Source organism: Onychomys torridus, unplaced genomic scaffold, assembly GCF_903995425.1.
Source record: "Onychomys torridus unplaced genomic scaffold, mOncTor1.1, whole genome shotgun sequence".
Taxonomy (NCBI): Eukaryota; Metazoa; Chordata; class Mammalia; order Rodentia; family Cricetidae; genus Onychomys; species Onychomys torridus.
The window spans coordinates 7,684-19,765 of record NW_023412651.1 but is presented as its reverse complement, the minus strand read 5'-3'; the positions used below and the strand labels follow the sequence as shown (position 1 = coordinate 19,765).

General features: G+C 45.6%; 1 pseudogene; it reads right to left on the bottom strand.

Moving 5' to 3' along the window:
* Positions 1-10,133: 10,133 nt before the first annotated feature.
* LOC118575741 lies at positions 10,134-11,414 on the bottom strand (annotated as a pseudogene).
* Between the last annotated feature and the right edge of the window lie 668 nt (positions 11,415-12,082).

The following is a 12,082-nucleotide window of genomic DNA, read 5'->3' as shown; positions in this document are numbered from 1 at the left end:
CCTCAAGCAGGCTCTTCCCACAATGGCAAAGACAGCTTCTTTCTTTACCAAAATATCACAAGAACGTTCTCTAGGCAACATGCTAAAATTCTCCTCCTCCAACCTTTTGAGTGAGCCCCCCACAGTTCACCAAATCACACTCAGCACCACTATCTTCTATGCTCCTACTAGTATGGCCCATTAACCATTAAAGCAATCCACTGTTTTCATAAACCAAAGTACCAAAGTCTAAATTCTCCCAAACAAACACATGGTCAGGCCTATCACAGCAGTATTCCAGTCCCTGGTACCAACTTCAGTCTTAGGTAGGATTTTCATTACTATGAAGAGACACCATGACCACAGCAACTCTTGTAAAGAAAACATTTAATTGAGGGTGGCTTGCTTACATATTCAGAGGTTCAGTGCATTATTATCATGAAGAGGTACATGGCAATGTGCAGGCAGAATATTACATCTTGCAGGCAGTAGAAAGTTGACTTAAATGTCACACTGAGGGATGCTTGAGAAAGAGATACCTCAAAGCCTCCCCAACCCCAAAATAGTGATACACTTCCTCCAACAAGGCTACACCTCCAAATAGTGCCACTCACTTTGAGGGCCATTTTCTTTCAAACCACCACAGTAACTAAGGCAGTTTATGTGATCAAGAGGACAGGTGACTTACCAGGTAGGTCCCTTTCTGACATATCTCCTCCTCTGGTACCCTTAGAACCTAGCTGACCTTGAGGCAAAAGCCAAAATACCAATTGCTAGCTCAGCTATATGATCCTGCTTAGGTTTGGCCTCCAAGTGTGATGACTAAGTACCCAGAATGTCAGTTATACCTTCTTGAAGATTTCTCAAAGACCTGACATCACTTCAAATCTAGTCCATGTGTATCACTGGATCTTTGACATAGATGTCTAAGAACTTCTTGGCTCTTCGAAGAGTCAGTTTTGAAAGTGGTTCAGACTGTGAAAAACATGGTAAAAACTGGATTCCCTCACCTTGACCAAACATAATATTTTTGTTCTTTAAGAAGTTTAAATAAAATAGTGTTTTTTAAAGTTAACATATCTTCTGTCACAAAAATTAACCTTATGGGTTTTGTTGATCAAGTGAATTCCCTTACCACAGATATCTTTTCTTATTCAAAAGCATTTCTCTTTTATTGTGACTATGTTTTCACATGTATAATATTTCATATCTCTTTCTCACATTTACTGGGTCCTTTCTGTTTTACTTTCTCTTCTAAAATGCTTCACATTCTGGGGGCTCTTTGCTTACAGTCTCATGGGCCAGGACATAGGGCACATCTGACCATCTTCTGTCACGTACAGATGTGGCTAGAGGGTGGCATCTGAGGTTGGAGTGCTATTGATTAATTTTTTTCAGCACCTAATGTCAATCATCTGGTGACATTGTATGGTGTGTATAGGTCAAGTTTGTCTAAGGTCCAAATGAGAGTAACTAATTAGTTACACTTGCTTACATCCAGTGAATTAAAAAAATTATCAGTAAATTTACATGTTCACTTTTATGTAGAGGCCAATTTGTTTTAACTTCTTAGGGAGGAAACATCATGGGAGCATGTACATATTTATGTCACATATGTCACAAAAGGTGTAAAGGTAGATAACAACTACTTCAGATCACAGGCCCAGCTTGCAGCTGGACCCAAAGAGCAAATGTCACCTAAACAATCACTTACAACAATTCCAGAAACTTTCTATAAAATTCAAAGGACATATGACTGTGTTTCATCAGAGTGCTTCCATAGTGGACATTCAAATCTCCATCACAGAGATCTTACCCTAAGCACCATGGAGACACAGCTTTAACTCTTCTCTGAGTCCCCTGCAGGGAGTTCCCAAGCCAATGTGTTCTGAGAGAGCACTGAGTAGGGAGTGTCTCAGACTCCATGTCATTCTGGCTCCACAACGGCCTCAGGCATTCACTTGAGGTGTATAAATAGTATTGACTAGTTGAGTTATTATATGAGTGGGCAGTGTGCAATGCTACAATTGAGAAGCTCACCAAAGCTGGTGGTGCACGCCTTTCATCCAAGCACTCTAGAAGCAGAGGCAGGTGGATCTCTCTGAGTCTGAGGAAAGCCTGGTCTACAGAGTGAGTTCCAGGATGCCCAGGAGCTACAAAACAAAACCTGGTTTCAAAAAAAAGGGGGGGGAGTACATCACTAAAGGCCAGAAAAGGGAACTCTCTAAGTGAAAAGAAGCACAGAGTGGAGAGAACATTGAGCTGTACAGTGTTTGTCCTCAGGGTGGAGAGTCCATTGAGTCAAACAGTGTTTGCCCTGCATACATAAAGGCCCAAGCTTGAGCCTAGGACCCAAGTTTTAGAGGCAGGGATGGTAGAGCATGCTGGCCATCTCAGAAGTGCTGAGGTAGAGACAAGTGGATTCTGGGGACTCAGTGGTCAGCCAGCCTAACCTGCCTACTTGCTAATCCCAGTCAGTGAACCCCTCTGTCTCAAACAAAAGATGGGAAACAAGTAGAGAACTACAGCCTTGCTAGTTCTCCAGCATCCCCACACAGGCATGAGCACACAGTATGTGGGCACTACCCTGGTCCATGAGCACCCACCCCTGCCCTTCACCACACAAATGGGAAAAGAAACAGAATTACCAAATGTCAGCTGGATCACACGATTCCTGCCTACCAGTGCTAATGCTTTCTATGAAACTGATTTCTGCAGCTGTTGTCTGTTTCATTTATTTATTTATTTATTTTGAGACAGTATCTCCCCTTGTAACTCTGCCTGGTCTTTAACTCAACAGAGACCTGCTCCCTGCCTCTGCCTCCCAAGGCCTGGGATGTAAAGCAGATTCTACTATGAGCAGCTAAGAAGTTGCTTTCATTTTGAAAACTCCAGCCATGTAAGCAAGAGGATTTGCATTCCTTCTTCAGAACAAACACATAATCTCAGAAGTGACGGTTTGTGCCTGTAATCCTGGACCCAGGAATATTCCCTGGTTTTGAAAGCTGTCCAGTCTCGCCAAAGCCATGAGCTCACAACTTCAGATGGAGACCCTGCCTCACAAACCTAAGTTCACTTTCTTCAAGGCCTGTGCACACCCAGTGATGACTGCTCGCTTCCCATGTGAGGGTGGGCCATGGAACTGACTGGAAAAACACAGCTTTGAGACAGACAACCAAAACTCTTGGGTGAGGCCAAACTTCTTAGGTTTTTAAGACATAAAGAAAGAAGACAAGAGCAGTCTGAAGGTGGAGATGCAGATGGGAAGAGAGAGGGGTTGGGGGTGTGAAGATGGATAGCCATGGCCAGAGAGGTACAGCAAGGCTCCCTAGAAGGGCAGAGGAAGCTGGAAGCAGCAGATGGGGGTTGAGGGTGGGGTGTAGCTGCCACCACAAAAGCATGCACACTGCAGCCTGGATACTTGCCTCTCTCCTTGCAGCTCCCTGTGGCCATTTCTTTCTCTTCTCCAGGTTTGCTGCCCCAAAGTCTCCAGGACAGGACTGTGAATCACTGTTGAAAGTTATCCAGGCTCCTGGGCACTGTGGATGCAGAAGCCTGGAACCTCTGCTTCTAGGTTCCTTCCTACAGCCATCCTCAGGGAATGGGGAGCAGGCTTCAGGGACCTGGAGCTGCTTTGAAAGCATCTGAGCAAACAAATGTGAACTAGGAACTAGTTTTTGCTAGATCATGGGAGGAACTGCCTGAAATTCACAGCCCACATTTCGAAAACTTTCTGTGGGTGGTGAAATCCTCAGGGAGCAACTGAGGCTTTCCCTCCATTTTCAACAGCTCAAGTTGTTCCTATTGCAACCCAAGTCTGGAGCAGAAACCATGGCACCCAGAGTAGCCACCAAGCTCATTCATTGCCACCTGTTTCTGTCCCTGCTGTTGGGCAGCATGTGTTCAGGCTAGCTGATGATTTCCCAGAATCAGACTGGGGGTCGGGAGGGCGGTGGAGTGTGTGTGAAGAAACAGTGTGGAAGGCAGCCTGGGAACTCAGCTTCTCTGGACTCCTTCCAGAAGAGCCCAGGTCTCAAGTTCCTTCTAGCCCTCACCCAGCCCTTCTCTCTGTAACCCAGACCAGCTCTAGGCATTCTCTGTGCTCTTAGCTTTGAACATCTCAGTGTGTTTTAATAGAAGATTACAGCACATGCAACCAGCAGCCTCTCCACTCATCCCCCCCCCCCCCAATGTCTGGGTCCTGTGATGGAGGAGTTCGCTCTGTAGCCCAGGCTAGCCTTGACTTCACTCTGTAGCCCAAGCTGGCCTTGAACTATAAACATGCACTCAAATGCATGAATTGACAGCCTGTGCCACCACACCAAGATTACACCCCACTCACTAGGTTTACTGTTGAACCACACCCAGCTCATCTCCCTTCCCTGCCTTGTCTCACTAGAACAAAGCCCTCCTTCATGAGCTGCCAACACATACAAACCTGACTGAAGTACTCTCCATCAAACCCACCCCTTCCCACCCACAACCCAAAGCAGAGGGATGGGCACCATTTCCACTATCTAGGACAGTTCAATTGTGCAGAGTAGGATCTATGGAAGCTTCTGCCCTTGTACCCCAGGTCCATCTAGTTTACTCCTGGGCAGGCAGCATCAGATAATAGTATTCATTTAGTCAGAAATCAGTTTTTCTGTAAAAATCAGGTACTAAATAGTTCCAAATTGGCAAGCCATACTCTCCTGCCACTTCATCCAATATTTAATCAGTGAAGAGGAGACCAGATTTGTCCTCTGACCTAGTCTTCTGACCCAGATTAAGGTACATGCAGTATCACAGTATTGGTGCCCATCCCTCATCACCTTCCCCAAGTGATGTCAGAGATTTCTGTTTCCATGCCAACAGTGAGTCCTGAGCTGCTGTGGCTTCTGGTGACCTGGAGGTGACATGAGAAGGACTAAAGTTTGTGACCCACTGACCTCTCGCTGCTGTCCAATGGGTTCTTTGTCCACACAACCCACAGGGACATCAGTTAGGCTGAGGTGGCAGATTAGGGAGGTCCTAAGCTCTGACACATCTTCCACAGGAAGGTTTTGCAAGTGTACTGTACAGGGAACAAGGGAGGCTGTGTCAGACAAAGGTCTCTTCCTGCTATGGAAGCCCTGGACCATCCAAGTGACATGCTATGCCACTGTGGTGACTTCTTTCTGAGCCTCTTCTCTGCATCCTGGGCCTGTCTGCCCAATGTCCTAACTACCTACCTAGAAGGAGAGAAGTCCAGTTCGAAGTAAGCCCCTGAGGCTTTGTAGTCACTGATACCCCATGATCAGCAACCCCTATCCCTGGGTTCAGTATGATGCTAAGAACCACTTTGGCTGGATGATGCATGTTAGGGGCCTGAGTTAGCTGAGAGGTCCAGAGATCTTGCTGTTCTTCCATAGAACAGAGTTCAATTCCCAGCACCCATGGCAACCAACACACAACAGCCTGAAAGTCTAGCTCCAAGGGAGCTGAGGCTGCCTTCTGGTCTCAGTGTACACCCACATGCTCAGAGACATATTCTCACCCAGTCATACAGACATACACGTCCATTTTAAAAGTTAAACTTGAAAAATTTTTAAAAATGATACATGTTTCTCTTCTGCCCTGTGATGCCAGCTTGCTTCCGACTCTAAGGAACCATATTGTGATTCTCCACTTAGGGACTTCCATGAGCCGTACACAACACCTTTCCTAAGTATAGATGTCTCAGTAGTACAGATTGGCATGGACCATTGGCACTATGCCATGGTGTGTGCATGCGTGTGTGTGTGTGTGTGTGTGTGTGTGTGTGTGTGTGTGTGTGTGTGTTGCACCTCCCTGGAAAAGGCTTATCACATCAGAATTATTAGAGATAGCCAGATACTGGTGTAGAAAGAAAGTAACAGGTGAGTTTCACAAAGGGCCTGTAGTGTTCTTAGAAAGAGGCTTCGTCAGGAAGAAATTTCTAGACATATATAAGTGTTGAACTTCATGTTGTGGGGAGAAAAACAACACTTTAGTTGTCCTTCCTTGCTTCCAATTTTCACTGATGTCGTCTAAAGAATCAGGTCCTTTTGGTGAGTTATGTTGATTTTCTGCATTCAGACCAGTTTTGTTAATTTGAAGTTGGTCTTGATAGCTGAGTCTTTCCTGTGCTGGTTTGAGTTCTGGCCTTTGAGGTTGTAGTGTTCCCTGTAGATGTCCTCACTGGAGCTCTGCTCTTTACTTCCTTCATCACGTTCTGGTGGAAGCTGCCACCACATCTGGGGACAAATCACTCTCCAAATGCTCTGGAGAGTTTCACCCACTTGTGGTTCGGGAAAGGGGGGAACAGCAGTGAGAGGCTGAGGGCTGCCTTCAGAGCAGAGAGGGTCCTAGAGCTGGGGCTAAAAAGAAGGCAAGGACCTGGGGGCTCTAGACAGTAGGGGTAGGACAGGATGGAGTGGAGGAGGGGGTCACCAGTCAGGGAGAGTGGAATGTGAGACCAGCCAAGCTTGGGGTCTTGGGACAGGAACTGGGAGAAAGTCAAGAAACGCCACCAACAGCCCCTGATACTTCCTCTCTGCTGCAGACAAGTGACTGCTACACAGGCCCAAAGCACCAACTTTATCCCTTGCCTTTCTGCTCTGCTTCAGCTGCCTGGTCCCCGAGGGTGCAGCCAGTTTGTGTGGAGGAAGAACCAACATGGAGTGGGGGTCCTGGGGACACCAGAGCCACAGAGACCAGGCTGTTCAGCTTCTGAGTGATTATTTTATAAGTGAACCATGGGACTGTGGGTGCTGGGCAGACCAGAGAAACATTCACCTACATTTGGTGTACCAATGTGGGGCTCTGGAATTTTCATAAGGCCTAAAAGAGTTTTAAAAAGTCTTCTAAACACACAATAATGGAGCCCCAAACCGCTTTCTACTTCATGTTTCATGCGGGTTGAGTTCGGCAGGTTCAGGGCATATAGGCTTCAGTGCAGCATGGCAGATTCCTGCCACTGTACACAGTGGTGTCTGCAAGCTGTGCAGCATGGACTGTGGTGGCTATAGCTTATGCTAGTACAGACAATTTGAAAAAAAAAAAAGGAAAGAAAGAAAAAATTTGGGGCTACCAAGAGTGGCCAATATCTGAATGACACAAACTTCCTAATTCCTCACTAATGTGACCTCCTGCCCTGCTCCTTGCACAGACCCTTGCCTTGTGTCTTCTTGGTGATTCTGAATAATTTACAAGAGATATTTGTTCACAATCAGTTAGGACTGCCCAATGCACTCAGTCTCACGGTTCCTGCCATGTTAGGTGTAATTGGAGTGGCTGGTGACATTTTTATTTGAGGGGGATGTATTTATTGCAGTTTAGTGGGATTTAATTATCGATGTGACCATACTCCTTTTTCTGTGTTGTCCCTGATGGGCAGAAACCACAGCCACTGTGGTAACTAAATAGCACGAGAGTGAGATTGGAGTGACAGATGAATTAGCATGCCCTGGGTCCTTTCACAGCAGAAAGGATGAAGATATCATAATCTCTACCTCAAGTTCATTTCTAGCACCTCCAGCATGTATCTCACCCTCACACAGAACCTGTCTGTCATCCACAACTTCAGTTAAGCCTCAGGAATGCCATGCCACCTATTTCCTACAGTCCAGACTCTAAATTCTGTTTCTCTGGTAAAGGTTCAAATTTTGAGCCTGTTAGTGTCGCAGCAGAAGCAGGAGAAATTGCCAGAAATTGTGATGTGCTGTGCTTCATTAGGATCTGAGTTCAATCCTCAGAACCTGTGTATACTGTGGTGGCACACATTTATAATCTTAGTGTAGAAGAGAGAGAGAGAGAGAGAGAGAGAAGAGAGAGAGACAGACAGAGAGAGAGAGAGACAGAGAGAGAGAGAGAGACAGAGAGAGACAGAGAGAGAGAGACAGAGAGAAGAGAGAGAGAGAGAGAGAGAGAGAGAGAGAGAGAGAGAGAGAGAGAGAGAGATGCACCCTGTGTTTCCTCATCAGCCAGACTAGTTGAATTTGTGAGTTCCAGTACAGACCGGCTCAAAACACAGTGTTTATGGCTTTCTGAGGAACGACACCCAAAGTTAACACTTAGATTCCATAGGTGTGTGTATATGAACAAGCATACACACATGTGTAAACACACACACACAAGAAAGACACTGGGGACCAAAATACAGCCAGTGAATTCTAAAGACACGATACTCCTGAGAGAGAATGGGAGGCTTTAATACTAGTTACAAGATAGTGCTGGCCTCGTCTTCTGGGCCATTTTTATGACATATTTGAATAGACAGGAGGGACAGCTCATGTCGCCTAGGTAAGTTTCATAGCACCATTGCTCAACCACTGGCCTAAGGTGCCAGGTTGGGTAGGATTCATCCTCTAATTGTATAAGGGATCAGGAGGAACTGATTCAGACTCCAGGCATTAGAGCCTGGGAATTAAAATAGCATGTTTTGATTTTATTTCCAAGGGAGGGCCTTTTTGAATCTACATTTGTGCCTGACAGATCAGCAGACCAAATCATGGAAAAATGATTGAGATTGATTCCTTTTGGAAGTGCTTCATTGCTGAGAATCAGGCATTGGGATCTCTGGTTGGGATTGCTGAGGGTCATAAGACCATACAACTTAAGAAGGGATTGAGCTACATTTTGGAGAGGCAAAGGTAGTTATTGCATGAGTTTGAGGACGAGATTGTGACATCGCTCCAAGGTCAAGAGGTCCTTGGTGCTGACAGATAGTTGGTGTAGATGGTAGTGATGAATAGCCTTGCCACAATATTATCTCCATCTTAATGGCTTCTAATCTAGAAGATAAAAATCATACTGGAAGATTGAGATGGGCCAAAGACACTGCAGAATTGAACCAAGAAATAGACAGTGAACCAGAATAAAGAACTGTAAGTCACAGAGGTTAAAGTGAGAAACACCAAAGGATGGTTTCAGGATAGGCAGGTCATGTGACAATAGTGGCTGGGGTGAAAAGAAATCCCTGAAACATAGAAATAAGGTGTTCATAACGACAGAGGGACCTGATCATGGTCACCCATTAGAGTCTAGATGTGTTAGATGGTATGCTGCATCAAACATTCACTGAAATAATTAACAAAATTCTCCAAGAGGCTTACAGGAATGAGCTGTTTGTGCCTCTCCAGGAGGAGTGCTATTCCTCTCATCAGATCAACCACAGAGACAGGCCTCATAACTTAACTACCATTGGAGGGATGAGGAAGACTTGATAGGAGCTGGTCCAGACATCCCATGGCCTTGCATCCTGTGGAAGAGTTTAAAATAAACTTGATCATCTGTTTAGTACTTGGAGCTTATCCTGAAAATGTGGAGTCAGAGGTGGAGCTGTCCTTATCCTAGCATTCAGGGACAGCCTTGACCAACTGTCCCAAAGATTTAAGGAGATACAAGGGACTCTGCATCTAGTGAGAGAGCAGTGTGAAGGAAAAGTCTAGTGTAAAGGCATCAAAGGGGTTGATAGATGTAGTGTTGGTAATAATTCAGGTCATAAATGAGGATTAATTAGTATGTAGAGAGTGTTGGGAACTTCATTTCTTCTAGTAGAGACAAGTTGTGATGAGAATCCTGGTTGCAGCTGGTAGGTTTTAATTTATATTATTTTTAGTTGTTCTTTTTTGTCAAGTGTTTAAGAGCCTGAAGATGGCCAATAGCTTCTCTTTATTGTTGGCAGTTGTATCTTTAGGGATACTTTTTGGGGTGTTGGAGAGTTTTAGGAGCCCCTTATCTCCACTCATTGTCATCTGCTGGACATAGGGTATTTTTCTGTGAAATGACCCAAAGCTCAATCTCTGGGGTCATTGGAGGTTGTTTAGCTTTTGTGGTATATATGGCAGTGTCTCTGGGGTTGAGTGGAATAAAGATAAAACATGATGGATGAAAGAAGACAACAGGAATGATCAAGATTAATGGAGCTCTCTGAGTTCATTTTGCTATGGTTTTCCAGTCCCTCAACAATCAACACACTTCAGGAATGCACCAGACAGACTTGATAAAACAATATACCCCAGACTTTGATTTGTTAACTACCACCCCTCCCTTGCCCTCTGACTCCAAGCATACTCCCTAGAGTAGTACAGGCAGGGAAGACCTATCTATTGGGAAAACCCCTAACACTTTTCCAGGGTAGAATTCTTGCTAGTCCAAAAAGGGCCTTTCTTTTAAGGGTTGTGGGAAACTAGACACTGTGCAACTTTATTAATAGTATAGGTGGCTTTATTTGGAGCAAAATCAGCTCCAGGAGCTGGCGGTTGAATGCAGGAGGAGTTCCACCAATTGCTCCAATTCCTTCCATTGTGTCAGCTTGGCGAAATGTTCAGTTGTTGGTGGGGTCAATCCCAAGGTTCCATCTGGCATCATAGTGGCAGGTCCTGGAGGAGCTGGGGTACCAGTTGGCCCAGGAGCAGGGGGCATGGCGCCTCTATTGTTTATGCCCATAGCACTCCCACAGCCATTTGGCCCATCCTTATCTCTTGTTCTCTCGCATCAGGGAAGGTTCCCTTGAATCCTTCTTGCTGTTGCTGCATCATTTCTTCTTGTTGCCACCGCATTTCTTCCTCACGGCGCCTGCGCTCCTCTTCCTGCCTGAGCTCTAGCTGCTTTCCTTTCTGAACCTCTTGGTTATGCAGCTCCTCCATTCTCTGAAGCTCTTCTTGATGCCTCATCAAATCCTGCCTCATTAGCATAACCTGGTGCTCATGGCATGCTGCCTCCATCTCCATCTCCATCTTTTCATGAGCCTCCTTGATGTTGGGTCCACTTGATCCTGCTGTTGCTTCTCGATCTCAATGAGTGACTTCCAGCTCATGGCATACTCATACTCAAAGGATCCATGGCAGTGCAAATCTGTGTGGCTGCTCCCATTCCTTGTGAAATTTGTTTTTTTATGATGAGCTTCTCTGGAAGTCCCTCCTCTCATCTAACTGGTCCATAGGCTCCACAGTTACAGGCCGAGGATATATGCTTAGCAAAAGGGAACCTTCACTGCATCTATCCAGAGCTTTCGAGCAGCTGGCTTCCCTGAGAACTCAACAATGCCTTTCCCTGAGGGCCTTCCTCCATCATCCACAATAACCACAGCCCTCTCCACCTGGCCAAACACAGAAAAGGCTTCTTCCAGCAGTTCGCTGGACACATACTGAGGAAGGTTGAGGACTGTAAGGGATGCACTGTGAGAGGCAAAGCGCACACGACACTTAGCTGCTTTCCAAGGAGTGGCATATTATCCAACTCCACTTTGGCAATTTCTGCTAGGGTTCTTGTTTCCAAGCGAATAAAGCCAAAGCCTTTATCATTATGAATGAAAAGTACACCTGCTTTCCCATATTTTTTTTTTTCTCACCTTGACAAAGCTACAGTCCATCCCTAATTTTTTTTTTTGTTGTTGTTGTGTTTCTTCAGAGCAATAACAAGTCTAACTGCAGGGAAAGGAACTCACCATCCTGAGGAGAGCCAAAAGCCAATTACCCACAGTATGTGCATCAGGATGTCGGTCCAGAAATGAAAATGGCAGACACAAATGCTGTCATCCAGGCATTCTCTCCCTCCTATGCTGAAGAGCAGCAACAACTGTAAATAGGGAACGAGGAGAACATTCTCACAGTATGTTCAGGCCTCCTGAAATTGGCTCTCACTCTCCCTTCTCCATAAGAGGGCACATACTTAAAGAAATTTGCACTGAACCCTACCAAGAGAAGTCTGAGAATCACTATTTAGCTTCTATCCTGGTTTGTCCTGACCTCTGAGAATTGGAGGTGTTCCAGACGCCAGCCTGCAGGCCTTTGGAGCTCACTGCAAAGTCTCCCCAGACAGAAATCTTCTGCTGCCTATGGACTGCTCCAACAACTACCACAAGCAAGAGAGGAAAGAGATGAGAGTTCCTCAACTGGGCCACCAAAATGTGGTTCCAGGAGGACGAGCCCAAAGCATGGGGCAACCCCATTTACTAAACCAAACATCTATATCACCCCATCCAAGAGTCAAGAACCATCTCACAGAAGGAGGAAGAAAGGATGTAAGAACAAGAAGGGGTGGGATGATGTGAAATGCTGTTTTCCTGCTATAATGGAGCTGTTGCTCTGCTGAACTCTCAGCAGCTTTGAGTAATTGC